The sequence below is a fragment of the Entelurus aequoreus genome, linkage group LG20, assembly GCF_033978785.1.
Source record: "Entelurus aequoreus isolate RoL-2023_Sb linkage group LG20, RoL_Eaeq_v1.1, whole genome shotgun sequence".
NCBI lineage: Eukaryota > Metazoa > Chordata > Actinopteri > Syngnathiformes > Syngnathidae > Entelurus > Entelurus aequoreus.
In genome coordinates this window covers 25,227,910-25,245,153 of record NC_084750.1, presented here as the reverse complement: position 1 = coordinate 25,245,153, position 17,244 = coordinate 25,227,910, and the positions used below count along the sequence as shown (strand labels likewise).

At 34.4% G+C, this 17,244-nt stretch overlaps 1 pseudogene; it reads right to left on the bottom strand.

The window, feature by feature from the left end:
* The window catches only part of LOC133635718 (semaphorin-6D-like), a 259,415-nt pseudogene that overhangs the window by 20,554 nt on the left and 221,617 nt on the right, over positions 1 to 17,244 (bottom strand).

Below are 17,244 nucleotides of genomic sequence, written 5' to 3'. Positions count from 1 at the left end.
AGTAGAAGAAGGAGTCGCCGGGCACGGAGCAATTGAGTCGGGCTTTGAGAAAGGACGTCCAATAGCGCTCCAGCACCCGCGGCGAGCCGCCGTTGTCGTTCTTGCACACCCGGGCCACGCGAGAGAAAACCACCTGGAGGGGAGGGTGCCGGAGAGGGGTTTTTAAACGGTGGCGAGAGGGCAGGCGTGTTCGGCCCGGCGTCTCACCTTGCCCAGGGAGGTGTACTCCACCGCCATCTCGCTGAAGAAGAAGTAGACAAAGTTCCCGTACTCGATGGCGTGCAGGAAGTGAGGCTCTGAGGGTACAGAACATTTTTTTTTTACCAAACAAAAAACGGATGTACAGCCCCCCAAAAATAAGCAAACTGTGGTACGCCAAATAATTAAATATTCAAACACAGTGTTACTGTTCAAAATGTGTGTAATGTTACAGTGGCCAAAAATATGAAAGATACTTGGTAAATAAAACCTCTGGCTTGTTTTTAATGAATACTTAGGCCAGGGGTGTCCAAACTACAGCCCCCCGGAACATCACAACTTTTAACAACATTAGCCCGCGGAGTGTTTTTGCCTAAATTTAGTCACCCGTGGACAGAAATAAAGAGATATTGCCGCACTCTTGTGGAGGAAGGTAGAATTGATGGTCATTGACTGTATTTCATTAAAAAGTGACTTAAGCACAGCATCAATTTATACGACCCAATCCAAACAACCTTCCCCAGTCATGGTGTAAATTAACCATAACCACCACTAAAGTCAACACACATAACACACTTCCTGCTCATTAAACTTATGGATATTATAAAACATGTCCAATAACTATACATAATTTAAAATGACATCTATAAATTCACTGCAGTGCATGATGGGTGATATGCAAAACACTCTCTCCACACTTATCTCATGTTTGGCGCATGTCTGACTGATTACAAAACTTTAAGGAGGTCGTCAGGGAAGTAAACAAGTTAGGAGTCGAATATTCACGTACTCTTAATATTCAATGTTTTATCGTTTATACTTCTCATTACATTGTCGACAGCGTCTGGTGCGGGGGGGGGGGGGGTGGTGGTAGCTGAAGTCATGTGATGTTCAGTCTGTTATAGCTTGTAATATATATATATATATATTTATATATATATATATATACACATACACATATATTCATATATATACACATACTGTATATTCATATATATATATACACATATTGTATATTCATATATATATATATATATATACACATATTGTATATTCATATATATATATATATTCATACACATACATATATATATATACTGTATATACACTACCGTTCAAAAGTTTGGGGTCACCCAAACAATTTTGTGGAATAGCCTTCATTTCTAAGAACAAGAATAGACTTGTCGAGTTTCCGATGAAAGTTCTCTTTTTCTGGCCATTTTGAGCGTTTAATTGACCCCACAATTGTGATGCTCCAGAAACTCAATCTGCTCAAAGGAAGGTCAGTTTTGTAGCTTCTGTAACGAGCTAAACTGTTTTCAGATGTGTGAACATGATTGCACAAGGGTTTTCTAATCATCAATTAACCTTCTAAGCCAATGAGCAAACACATTGTACCATTAGAACACTGGAGTGATAGTTGCTGGAAATGGGCCTCTATACACCTATGTAGATATTGCACCAAAAACCAGACATTTGCAGCTAGAATAGTCATTTACCACATTAGCAATGTATAGAGTGTATTTCTTTAAAGTTAAGACTAGTTTAAAGTTATCTTCATTGAAAATAAGGACATTTCAATGTGACCCCAAACTTTTGAACGGTAGTGTATATACATATATATATACATATACATATACATATATACAGTATATATACATATATACACACATATATATATATATATATTCATATATATCCATATATATACACACATACTGTGTATATATATATATATTCATATACATCCATATATATACACATGCTGTATATTTATATATATATATATATATATATATATATATATATATATATATATTCATACTCATACACATATATATACATATACAGTATATATATGTATATATATATACATATGTACACATATATACAGTATATACACACATATATATATATATATATATATATTCATATATATCCATATATATATATACACATACTGTATATATATATATTCATATATATCCATATATATATATACACACACATACTGTATATTCATATATATAAATTCATACACACATATATTCATACACGTACACACATATATATATATACACACGCACATATATATATATATATATATATATATATATATATATATATATATATATATATATATATATATATATATATATATATATATATATATATATATATTATGTATAAACACATACAGTATATATATATGTATACATATACACATACATATATACAACAACAACAACAACAAAAAAATATATGTATATATATATATACACACACATTTTTTTTTTTTTACTATTTATAGTCGCGGCACAGAGTTGGTTTCCCCTTGTTAGGGGAGGGGCCAAATATTTGATAAACGCCGGTTGACGCCAACGTGCTACCCGATGAGGCGCTCACCTCGCAGCCATTTGGAGTCGTATTTGACCGTCCGCAGCACGGGGCGACTTTCGCCTAGGCTGCGGTAAATCACAGCGTCGCTCGCCAGGAAGTCTGTCATGGTGGCCGAGTAGAAGTCGCCCCCTGCAGCAAGCATCAAGTATTACACACACACACACTCATGCAAACACCGCCAGACGCCGACCTGCAAAAAGCCCGACGTTGGACTGATGCGACTCGAAGGGACAGCGAGCCTGACCCAGCAGCTCCTCGCCGTCCTGCTCCAGCGTTGACATCTGATGAGACAACACGTCGCCGTGGCGACCACAACAACAGCAGCACTGATTAGCTCAAAGGAACAAAAGTCATCGTTCTCTCTTTGAAACCTGGTCGAGGCAAAAAAAAGGGGCGTGTCCCACCTTGTAGTTGCGACAGGCGGGGTTGAAGGCGTTGGTGCCGCACGCAAACAGCGTCTCGTCGTTGCGAGGCACCAACACTTTGATGTAGTTGTAACATTCATCCTGCCGGGGGGGGGGGGAAAAGACGCCACGTTAGCGCACACCAGACGCCCTGCCGCACGCGCGTCACACTCACGCTGTTCTTCCCTCTCACGGTGCATTTTTCCACGTCCTTCGTCTTCCACGTCAGTTTCTGAAACGAGATGACCTAACGTCAGCGTGGCAACGACGGCGTGATGACAATTAGATTTGTGGAATGTCACTGTCAGACTGCCAGCAAAAAAGCACAACGCTAACACTTCGTAGTAGCGGAAAGAGACGGATTAACGCCGCCGAGTTTTCAGCCAGGGCGCCTTAGAGGCAGCGGCGTCCATCTTTGACGCCGCCGCTCCACACAAAGAGGGGCTGGCGGCGAGCTCGCCGCATTTATTGACGTCCAATTAAGTTTGACAAATGAGGCTCGGAACGGAGGCAGCGGCGTTGCACTCGCGGAGCGGCTTGGATGTGGGATTGGAAAACACTTGAAAAGGAAGCAAACGTTCCAGCCTAAAAGTCCGTCAGAACCGCGGGTCAAAGGCGAATCCCGAATTAATTGACGACCAGCGCCCCCTACCTGCTGCGGGATGATGCGCTCCGAAGACGAGGCCAGGTTGATGGCGAACACGTGATCCCTGGAAGAAAAGGTGCAAACAGTTAGTTTAGCGCTGGGGTGTCAAGCGTACGTAAGGCCCGCGGGTCGGGTTAAAAAAAATGAGCTGCAACTTTTAATGACAGAAACTGCTGTTTCAAATGTGTCCACTGGAGGTCGCAATAGCAATTCTTTTAGGCGAGTAAACGCTTGATAGCGAGGCCAAGCAAGAGGTAAAGTTAAGTTAAAGTTAAAGTACCACTGATAGTCACACACACACTAGGTGTGGTGAAATTACTCTCTGCACTTGACCCATTCCCTTGTTCACCCCCCTGGGAGGTGAGGGGAGCAGTGAGCAGCAGCTGTGGCCGCGCTCGGGAATCATTTTGGTGATTTAACCCCCAATTCCAACCTGTGATGCTGAGTGCCAAGCAGGGAGGTAAAAGGTGGGCTGCCACTCCTCCGCCTCCACCCAAAATGAAACGTAAACGTTTTCTCTTTCGAACACATGGTTCTTTGGCACCCTCATTGTCTCTGTCAAAAAAGAGAAAAGTGGAGGCAGAGTGTAACTCAACCCTCTGGAACACTTTCTACCGCCATTATTTTCATGCAAATGACAAAGTAGGTATTTGATACTTCTAAGATTTGTATTCATTTATCATGTATTTTGTCTCAGCTGTGACTTAAAAGGGAACTGCACTTTTTGGGGGTAATTTTACCGATCGTTCACAATCATTACGAGAGACAAGAACACACGTCTTTTTTTCTTTTTTTTTCGAGTTTAAAGATGATAAAAAACGCTTGGAAGATGCGACTAATGGATGTCACCATTGTAGCCATTAAAGCAGGAGTGTCAAACTCATTTTAGATCGGGGGCCAGATGGAGAAAAATCTACTCCCAAGTGGGCCGGACTGGTAAAATCACGGCACGATAACTTAAAAATAAAGACAACTTCTTATTTTCTTTCTTTAAAAATAGAACAAGCACATACTGAAATTGTACAAATCATAATCTTGTTGTTGTTTTTTTTACACTTACATGCTGCAGTTATTAATACATATACTTTATTTGTCATTATTTATATTTTCTGAATAAATTATGTGATAATGTTCATCAGTCAATTTTCAATCTATCAAGATAAAAAAATGATATCAAAATCAAATTACAGTGTGTTATTTATGTAGTTTGATCATTTTCCTCGACTGATGTACTGGTTTATTTTGTACATATGTAGCATCATCTACAAAGATACACAGAATTGCTATTGCGACATCTAGTGGACACATTTAGAACAGCAGTTTCTTTCAGTCAAAAATTTAAGGTTAATTTTTTATACCAGCAAACTCATCCCGCGGGCCGGTTAAAACCTGTTCGTGGGCCTGATCCGTACGTTTCACACCCCTGATTTAAAGTCTCGAAAACAACTTCAAAACCCTCCATCAACATTTTATATACACACTGCAAGTATATATATAAAATGTAGTAACTGACACCTTCACAACAATATGTAATATGTTATATATACACACTGCAAGTATATATATAATGTAGTAACAGACACCTTCATAACAATATGTAATAGGTTTTATATACACACTGCAAGTATATATATAATGTAGTAACAGACACCTTCATAACAATATGTAATATGTTTTATATACACACTTCAAGTATATATATAATGTAGTAACACACCTTCATAACAATATGTAATATGTTTTATATACACACTGCAAGTATATATATAATGTAGTAACAGACACCTTCATAACAATATGTAATAGGTTTTATATACACACTGCAAGTATATATATAATGTAGTAACAGACACCTTCATAACAATATGTAATATGTTTTATATACACACTTCAAGTATATATATAATGTAGTAACACACCTTCATAACAATATGTAATATGTTTTATATACACACTGCAAGTATATATATAATGTAGTAACACACCTTCATAACAATATGTAATATGTTTTATATACACACTGCAAGTATATATATAATGTAGTAACAGACACCTTCATAACAATATGTAATATGTTCTATATACACACTGCAAGTATATATATAATGTAGTAACACACCTTCATAAGAATATGTAATATGTTTTATATACACACTGCACGTATATATATAATGTAGTAACACACCTTCATAACAATATGTAATATGTTTTATATACACACTGCAAGTATATATATAATGTAGTAACAGACACCTTCATAACAATATGTAATATGTTTTATATACACACTGCAATTATATATATAATGTAGTAACTGACACCTTCACAACAATATGTAATATGTTTTACACACACTGCAAGTATATATATAATGTAGTAACACACCTTCATAAGAATATGTAATATGTTTTATATACACACTGCAAGTATATATATAATGTAGTAACACACCTTCATAACAATATGTAATATGTTTTATATACACACTGCAAGTATATATATAATGTAGTAACAGACACCTTCATAACAATATGTAATATGTTTTATATACACACTGCAATTATATATATAATGTAGTAACTGACACCTTCACAACAATATGTAATATGTACAATATACACGCTGCAAGTATATATATAATGTAGTAACAGACACCTTCATAACAATATGTAATATGTTTTATATACACACTGCAAGTATATATATAATGTAGTAACAGACACCTTCATAACAATATGTAATATGTTTTATATACACACTGCAAGTATATATATAATGTAGTAACAGACACCTTCATAACAATATGTAATATGTTTTATATACACACTGCAATTATATATATAATGTAGTAACTGACACCTTCACAACAATATGTAATATGTACAATATACACGCTGCAAGTATATATATAATGTAGTAACTGACACCTTCATAACAATATGTAATATGTTTTGTATACACACTGCAAGTATATATATAATGTAGTAACAGACACCTTCATAACAATATGTAATATGTTTTGTATACACACTGCAAGTATATATGTAGTGTAGTAACAGACACCTTCATAACAATATGTAATATGTTTTGTATACACACTGCAAGTATATATGTAGTGTAGTAACAGACACCTTCATAACAATATGTAATATGTTTTATATACACACTGCAAGTATATATATAATGTAGTAACACACCTTCATAACAATATGTAATATGTTTTATATACACACTGCAAGTATGTAGTAACTGACACCTTCATAACAATATGTAATATGTTTTGTATACACACTGCAAGTATATATATAATGTAGTAACAGACACCTTCATAACAATATGTAATATGTTTTGTATACACACTGCAAGTATATATGTAATGTAGTAACAGACACCTTCATAACAATATGTAATGTTTTGTATACACACTGCAAGTATATATATAAAATGTAGTAACTGACACCTTCATAACAATATGTAATATGTTCTTTATACACACTGCAAGTATATATATAATGTAGTAACACACCTTAACAATATGTAATGTTTTATATACACACTGCAAGTATATATATAATGTAGTATCAGACACCTTCATAACAATATGTAATATGTTTTATATACACACTGCAAGTATATATATATATAATGTAGTAACACACCTTCATAACAATATGTAATATGTTTTGTATACACACTGCAAGTATATATATAATGTAGTAACAGACACCTTCATATTAATATGTAATATGTTTTATATACACACTGCAAGTATATATATAATGTAGTAACATACCTTCATAACAATATGTAATATGTTTTATATACACACTGCAAGTATATATATAATGTAGTAACAGACACCTTCATAACAATATGTAATATGTTTTATACACACTGCAAGTATATATATAATGTAGTAACACACCTTCATAAGAATATGTAATATGTTTTATATACACACTGCAAGTATATATATAATGTAGTAACACACCTTCATAACAATATGTAATATGTTTTATATACACACTGCAAGTATATATATAATGTAGTAACAGACACCTTCATAACAATATGTAATATGTTTTATATACACACTGCAATTATATATATAATGTAGTAACTGACACCTTCACAACAATATGTAATATGTACAATATACACGCTGCAAGTATATATATAATGTAGTAACAGACACCTTCATAACAATATGTAATATGTTTTATATACACACTGCAAGTATATATATAATGTAGTAACAGACACCTTCATAACAATATGTAATATGTTTTATATACACACTGCAAGTATATATATAATGTAGTAACAGACACCTTCATAACAATATGTAATATGTTTTATATACACACTGCAAGTATATATATAATGTAGTAACGGACACCTTCACAACAATATGTAATATGTTTTATATACACACTGCAAGTATATATATAACGTAGTAACGGACACCTTCATAACAATATGTAATATGTTTTATATACACACTGCAACTTGTGATTTAGGGCTATATAAATAAACATTGATTGATTGATTGATATATATATAATGTAGTAACGGACACCTTCATAACAATATGTAATATGTTTTATATACACACTGCAAGTATATATATAATGTAGTAACGGACACCTTCATAACAATATGTAATATGTTTTATATACACACTGCAAGTATATATATAATGTAGTAACAGACACCTTCACAACAATATGTAATATGTTTTATATACACACTGCAAGTATATATGTAATATGTTCAATAGTTACCGTATTTTGGGCATTTTAGTCATTGCCGGAACTTATTCCTCTGCAAATGTATTTCTGTTTCCATAGCATCGCACTTCCAACTTCTGGCAGCATGTGTGTTCCTACTTCCGGAATCAAACAGGACTGATTTCTAATCATGGCATCCTTGTTAACAGAGAACGAAGACGACTATTTTTGGACAAATGAGGATTCACAACCTTATCTTTTTGAAGCTGAATATACGGAGGATTAACTGCTGCTTCTAGAAGCTAGCACGAAGGAAGAGCGAGACGTTGGATCAGACGGAAGCCGAGAGTGTGAGGTGAAAGTGACTCAAAGCTGTAAATTTGGATCTTGAAGCCATGCTATTTTGACATAAATAAAGTGCTTACCAAAATAAACCGGAAAAAAACGTCCCTGGCCAGCTGGACCAAATAGATAACTGTCCATCGAGTAAGGAAACTATAATATCGATCATGACACACGCAGCGCGTCTTGCGCGTTATTACAACTACAGTACATATGCTGTTGAGGTAGCTGTGTACAAATAAAACATAAAATTATACTTTACAGATACTGTAATATGATTGTTCATGTTTTTCAGTCAGTACAGATTGGTGTCCTATCACATTGTGTTGTGTATTACAAACTCAAATGCAATTCGTGCTGACGTAGAAGCTAGCTTACCTCTTTCCATAGCTAGCTTTTACGGCTAATACCGTAGCACGCCGATGTGTTAGTAGGCTAGAAAAATATTTCCTCAGTGTTCGCTCTTACAACAACAATGTCGCTACAGCTTGGTTATTATAGAAAAAACAAACAAAATTATGGCTAGTTGAGAAACAATCGTGTTCCCATGTTTAGTTTTTACTAATTTTTACTAATTGGTTTTTATCTAGTCTGCACTTTGTCTGTGTTATTATTATTATTATTGGCTTTTATCTAGTTTGCACTTTGTCTGTGTTATTACTATTATCATTATTATCAACTCATTCTATTTTTTATTTTCCTATTTTAATGATGTTGGATCTGTGCGGTTGTTGTTGTTGGGGACAAGTGTTGTAAATTAGCTTTGGCTACAAACACTGTGATGCATGCATCGGATAACTGTTTCAGATGTCTATGTTTTTGTATCTGTCCCTATTTCAAATAAACCTCTATAATAATAATACAGGCAACAGGACGTACATTCAGTATTGTTGGCGGTTTTTGAAAGCATTTTTAAAGTGATTCAGAGGTAAAAAATGATTATATACATACAGAAGGATTTACCCAAACTACGTTTAATGGTTCTCAATCCCGTGTACCACACTTTTTAAGAACCACTTATCCATGTGGACAAAATGAAGCGGCAAGTCTAATAGCCGTAAAAATAGGACAATTTTATACGCTAGCTTGTAGCATCCTCCTGACCATTGGTATTATTAGTAGCAAACAAAACAAAACGGAGTCAGCCCGTATTTAGAAACTAAAGTAGGCATTCTGTACGGAGCCGTCAAGGGACACATTTTTGTTAGGATAAAAAAAATAGTCTGTAAAATATCAATAGATTCCATCGATTGACAGCAACTCGTCTGCCACAGACTCAACCAATCGATGCCAGCATGACCGATCGCTGTCAAACTCGATGCAGAATTATTTTGGCTTTTGCGATCACTCTGTCTCAGCTTGGTAGTTTCAGGTGCCTAGCTTCTGGCAATCACACTATACATACTTTTTTTTTTTTTTTATAACTCAGGGACATTTTTTTCTTCATAAAAGAAAAAGGAGAAATTGGGGACGTTTGAAGACCTGGGGGGAGGGAGAGTGTCGTAGGTTTAATTTGGAGTTTGAAAAAAAGTATATACTTTGTCTATCAGTGTGAAGTTGGCCCCCTTATCATTGCATATATTAAAATAACACTGCCATTCATTTGTGCTACCTTTCTGCTTCCTTTGTGCGGTTTTTAAGTTATTCTAAAATACATACATCATAGAGCCCCCCCCCACCTTGCCAAAATCACCCCAAAATTGGCTTATTCGTTTGTGCTGCAAATTTTTTTGTCTATAATAGTCATGGTCAAAAGTTTACATACACTTGTAAAGAACATAATGTCATGGCTGTCTTGAGTTTCCAATAATTTTTACAACTCTTATTTTTGACATCATTATTCTGACATCACATGGACAAAGATAAGACCTTCTGGAGGAAAGTTCTGTGGTCAGATGAAACTAAAATGTTGCTGTTTGGCCACAATACCCAGCAATATTTTTGGAGGATAAAAGGTGAGGCCTTTATTCCCAGGAACACCATTCCTACTGTCAAGCATGGTGGTGGTAGTATTATGCTCTGGGCCTGTTTTTCTGCCAATGGAACTGGTGCTTTAAATGGGACAATGAAAAAGGAGGATTACCTCCAAATTCTTCAGGACAACCTAAAATCATCAGCCCGGAGGTTGGGTCTTGGGCGCAGTTGGGTGTTCCAACAGGACAATGACCCCAAACACACGTCAAAAGTGGCAAAGGAATGGCTAAATCAGGCTAGAATTAAGGTTTTGGAATGGCCTTCCCAAAGTCCTTACTCAAACGTGTGGACAATGCTCAAGAAACAAGTCCATGTCAGAAAACCAACAAATTTAGCTGAACTGCACCAATTTTGTCAAGAGGAGTGGTCAAAAATTCAACCAAAAGCGCCTTATTGCAGTGAAACTTGCCAAGGGACATGTAACCAAATATTAACATAGCTGTATGTATACTTTTGACCCAGCAGATTTGGTCACATTTTCAGTAGACCCATAATAAATTCATAAAAGAACCAAACTTCATGAATGTTTTTTGTGACCAACAAGAATGTGCTCCAATCACTCTATCACAAAAAAATAAGAGTTGTAGAATTTATTGGAAACTCAAGACATTATGTTCTTTACAAGTGTATGTAAACTTTTGACCACGACTGTATATATACGTATATATACGTGTATATATAAATATATATATATATACACACATATGTATATATATATATATATATACACATATGTATATACAGTATATATATATACATACACAAAAAAAATATATATATACATATTTAAAAATATATATATATACATATATACACATGTACTCACACACACACATATACATATATATATATATATATATATATATATATATATATATATATATATATATATATATGCACATTATATATATACAGACATATATATACATATATACATATATATATAAATATTTTTTATAAAAATTATAGGGGCAAGCAGCGAAATACAAACAAATAATAAATAAAATGTATAAATGAACATTTAATCTCTTTTTACACATTTATATTATGCTACAAGTTCTTTCTTGAATTCAGTTGTGCTACAACTTGCAACTTTCTTTGATGGATTATTTTGCAGATGTATTCAATAGATGTGTTGATTCTTTGTTTGGACTAAATTGTTACACACAATGTTTGGCCATACAAACATTGCGTGAAGATGGCGGTTAACAGATACCGTGTTCGTTACAGTGTTGCATGCTGGGACACGGACTGACCGAGCGGCGACGTAGAGCATGTGGTTGATCCTCAACATCCTCTGGAAGTCCAGACCCAGACGCTCGGTGTCGTTGTCTGCCGTCAGACCTTGGAAGCTGGGATACACGTAGGACACTGCACAGAAAAACAAAAAACTTTCTCAGCAACAACTTCCGTAACGCTTCCTCAAAAAAAAAAAAATTTCTTCAGATGGTCGTCGTGCTCTGTAGAAGGTTGTTCCACTTTGGACTGAATTACCTCATGAATAAAATTGCACCTCAACATCATCTTCAGTTTAGTAGCGTCGTCATTCAGAAGCTAAAAATTGTTCATTTTAAAAACGTAATATTTAAAGGGGAACTGCAGTTTTTTTTGGAATTTTCCTATCATTCACAATCATGTGTAAGACAACTTTTCTTTTTCCAAAAACCTCCATCATCACTTTTGGATTCACACTATAAGTATATATGTAATGTAGTAATATTCATAATAACATGTAATATTGACGTATTTTGCGCATTTTAGTGTACTTTGGGACAAAGTATATATATATACTGTATATATATATATTTTTTGTGAAACAATAATATATATATATATATATATATATATATATATATATATATATATATATATATATATATACATATATATATTTTGTGAAACAGTAAGCTTACTGTTTCACAAAAAACATAAAAAAACAAAATATATATGTATATATATATATATATATAAAAATATATATATATATATTTGATATATATGATATATAATATCATATTATAAATATATATATATATATATATATATATATATATATATATATATATATATATATATATACAGTATATATATATATTTTTTTTTTGTGAAACAGTAAGCATCATGTAGCAGTATTGCTAAGTGCTAAACTACAAACATAACAAAACAATCACTAACTGTACAATGTCTGCGTTTACTGGGATGTCGACTGATGGGATGTTTATATCTTCCCGTTTAGATGAAGAATTCATCATAATCCACACGAACGGTTAAAAAAAGTGCCGCAAACGAGCAGCTGTTTGTGTCTTTCACGCCATTTTTGGGTCAAAGTTGAATGTCAAAGTTGACCGGCTTTTTGGTTTATGTCCACAACCTTCTACTATCCAGGTGAGAGGCAAGGTTTATAATCTAGAATTAACTTTCACCACCTCAGTGGCGATGCAGCAGCTTAATACGTCAATATGGCAGCATAAGCTCTAAAGAAAAAGCAGCTAAAAAATAGTCTGTCTGCGTTAGCGCTTATAATAACAATATGGCTAATACTTTTTTGGGTGTTTTTTTAAAGGGCTATGTGGGCGCAAGAGTGAACTTCCATTAGCTGCGTTGTTAGCCACCTCTTACTTGCCATATTTTTTTATTTATAATGCATGAAAAAAGAAAAATGTATTGTGAGTTGTGAACAAAATTCCATAAAAAGTGCAGTTCCCCTTTAAGTTTAAAGAAGGTACAAATTATGTTTTTGCCCATTTGTTGTGTTGTTTACTTTTTCAATTAATGTTGAAGAGCAGAGCAACATATTGTTTTAGCTGTTCATATAAACTTTGGACATAATCTGCAATAGGAACACATGACTATTGAAAATATTGGACTAAATCGAATTGTAGTTATCAATGTACTTTTAGTTTATTAATCATCATTCACAGTACACACAAACCTTTACTTAGCGTGTCAAATATGAATAAAACACAATTCCCTAATATCTAATTATAAACATACTTGAACTGCATTGTTGTTGGTTTTGTCCACAGCCAAATATATTTCTGGTCGCCAAGAGTAATAAAGTAACCCCTTGTTTGTTGATTGGTTCCGGGCCTGGTTGTGGTGTATACATTTCCGCAAAGTGGGAATGATTAATCATGAATGGAATATTTATTATAGCCAGAGCATTAAACACTGATTACGACTTTCTAAATGCGGTTACAAGCCGCAAGCGATTGTATTACACAACTAACTATGCTGAAGTCAGCGTGATACCTAAGAATTAGTCAAGACCCACAGTCCGAAATCATGTTTAGGGGCCACAAAAAGCGAGATTATAAAACAGGGGTGCTCAAACATTTTCTGCTGAGGGCCACAGACGGACAAATCAAATGATGCAGGGGCCATTTTGGTGGTTTTCACCTTCAAAAAAACAGTACAATAGGTAGAAAACGCTAAAATCAGAATCAGAATCAGAAATACTTTATTAATCCCAGGGGGAAATTACAATTTTCAGCACAATCCCATTCAAGATCAGACAAAGATTACAGGGAGACAGAACAGGATCAAACATTACAGGGAGACAGAACAGGATCGCTGACGGGTCTGCCAACTTCCGGCGCCCCTTACATAAAAGATGAGATACAGATAAACAATGGGGGGAGGTAAAAAAAAAAAAAATCGTTCTAAGCCTGGGCCCCTGGAGAGTGGGTCCAGACTGAGGCCAAGGGAAAAAACAACTCATAGCCATAGCACACATACCCCTTACATGTGTGTAAGACGTCAAAGAGTCAAAGCTAAACTGAAATGCTAATGAAATGCTGGCCAAAATAGTGTCAACTAACAAAAAATGAGGAAAATAAACTAAAAAAAAAGCTATCATCCTAAGAGTAATATGCTAACATGCTAACAGTAGCATGGTTACAGTTAGCATTAGTGAAATACTAAAATATATGACACTGAGGTGTATACCTGCTAAATTAGCTAAAAAAAGCTAGCATGCTAAGGCTAAAATGCTAACTGTAACATGCATCAAGTACCAAAATATATTACTCTGAGGTGTGTACCTGAAAAAGTTGTTTATAATGCTTGCCTGCTGACATTAGCGTGCATCAAGTACCAAAATATGATTTATGTTTATGCCTACAAAATGATTTACCATGAATTGATTAGCGTGGACCCCGACTTAAACAAGTTGAAAAACGTATTCGGGTCTTACCATTTAGTGGTCAATTGTACGGAATATGTACTCTACTGTGCAATCTACTGATAAAAGTCTCAATCAATCAAAGCTGAAAAAAGCTAGCATACTAACGTTAGCATGCTAACGGGTATTATTCGTCAGGTAACAAAATATTTGACGCTGAGGTGTATGCTGGCAATATAAGCAAAAAAGCTAGCATGCTGATACTAGAATGCTAATATGCGTAAAGTACCAAAAGATATTACTCTGAGGTGTTTACCTGAAAAATGTGTTTAAAATGCTAGCCTGCTAACAATAGCAAGCATCAACTACTAAAATATGCCTGAAGTGTATTTAGAATGGTAACAGTATCATTTGTCAAGTGACACAATATTTGACACTGAGGTGTATGCCTGCAAAATTAGCAAAAAAGTTGGAATGCTAATACTAGATTGCTAATTGTAATATTTGTCAACTACCAAAATATAATACTTCAAGGTGTGTACCTGAAAAATGTGTTTAAAATGCTGGCCTGCAAACAATAGCATACATCATGTACCACCATTTGACTGAGGTGTATACTTACAAAATTAGCTGAAAAAAGCTAGCATACTAACGTTAGCATTATAATAGGTGTCATTTGTCAAGTAACAAACTATTTGTCGCTGAGTTGTATACCTTCATAATAAGCAAAAAAGCTAGCATGCTAACACTAGAATGCTACTTGTAAATGTGTCAAATACTAAAGTATATTACTTCAAAGTTTGTACCTGAAAAATGTGGTTAAAATGCTAGCCAGCTAGCAATAGCATACATCAAGAACCAAAATATGACGGAGGTGTACACCTACAGATTAGTTGAAAAAAAGCTAGCGTACTAACTTTAGCATGCTAATAGGTATCATCCATCTAGTAACAAAATATTTGACAGTGAGGTGTATGCCTGCAAAATTTGAAAAAAAGGTAGAATGCTAATACTAGAATGCTAATTGTAATATGCGTCAAGTACCAAAATACATTACTTCAAGGTGTGTACCTGAAAAAATTGTTTAAAATGCTAGTCTGCTAACAATAGCATGCATCAAGTAGCAAAGTATGACAGAGGTGTGTATCGACAAGATTGGCTAAAAAAAGCTAGCATACTAACGTTAGCATGCTAACAGGTGTCATTCGTCAAGTAACAAAATATTTGACACTAAAGTGTATACCTGCAAACTTTAACAAAAAAAACTAGTATGCTTATACTATAATGCTAATTGTAATATACGTCAAATACCAAAATATTTTACTCTGAGGTGTGTACCTGAAAAATGTATTTGTAATGCTAGCCTGCTAACATTAGCATTAATGAAGTGCCGAGATGTGACTGATGCTTATACCTACGAAATTAGCAGAACAAAATCTAGCATACTAACATTTGCATGCTAACAGGTATCATTCGTCAAATAGCATATTAAGACATTGAGGTGTGTGCCTGCAAAATTAGAAAAAAAGGTAGAATGCTAATACAAGAATATGCGTCAAGTACCAAAATACATTACTTCAAGGTGTGTACCTTAAATATTTTTATTTAAAATGCTAGCCTGCTAACAATAGCATGCATCAAGTACCAAAATATGACTGAGGTGTATACCGACAAAATTGGCTAAAAAAAGCTAGCATACTAACGTTAGCATGCTAACAAGTGTCATTCGTCAAGTAACAAAATATTTGACACTGAAGTGTATACCTGCAAAATTTACAAAAAAAGCTAGTATGCTATACTAGAATGCTAATTGTAATATACGTCAAATACCAAAATATTTTACTCTGAGGTGTGTACCTGAAAAATGTGTTTGTAATGCTAGCCTGCTAACATTAGCATTGATCAAGTGCCTTGATGTGACTGATGCTTATACCTACAAAATTAGCAGAACAAAACCTAGCATACTAACATTAGCATGCTAACAGGTATCATTCGTCAAATAACATATTTGACATTGAGGTGTGTGCCTGCGAAATTAGAAAAAAAGGTAGAATGCTAATACTAGAATGCTAATTGTAATATGCGTCAAGTACCAAAATACATTACTTCAAGGTGTGTACCTGAAAAAATAGTTTAAAATGCCAGTCTGCGAACAATAGCATGTATCAAGTACCCAAATATGACTGAGGTGTATGCCGACAAAATTGGCTAAAAAAAGCTAGCATACTAACATTAGCATGCTAACAGGAATCACTCTTCAAGTGACAAAATATTTGACACTGAAGTGTATACCTGCAAAATTATCAACAAAAGCTAGCATGCTCATACTAGAATGCTAATTGTAATATACGTCAAATACCAAAATATTTCACTCTGAGGTGTGTACCTGAAAAAATAGTTTAAAATGTTAGTCTGCTAACAATAGCA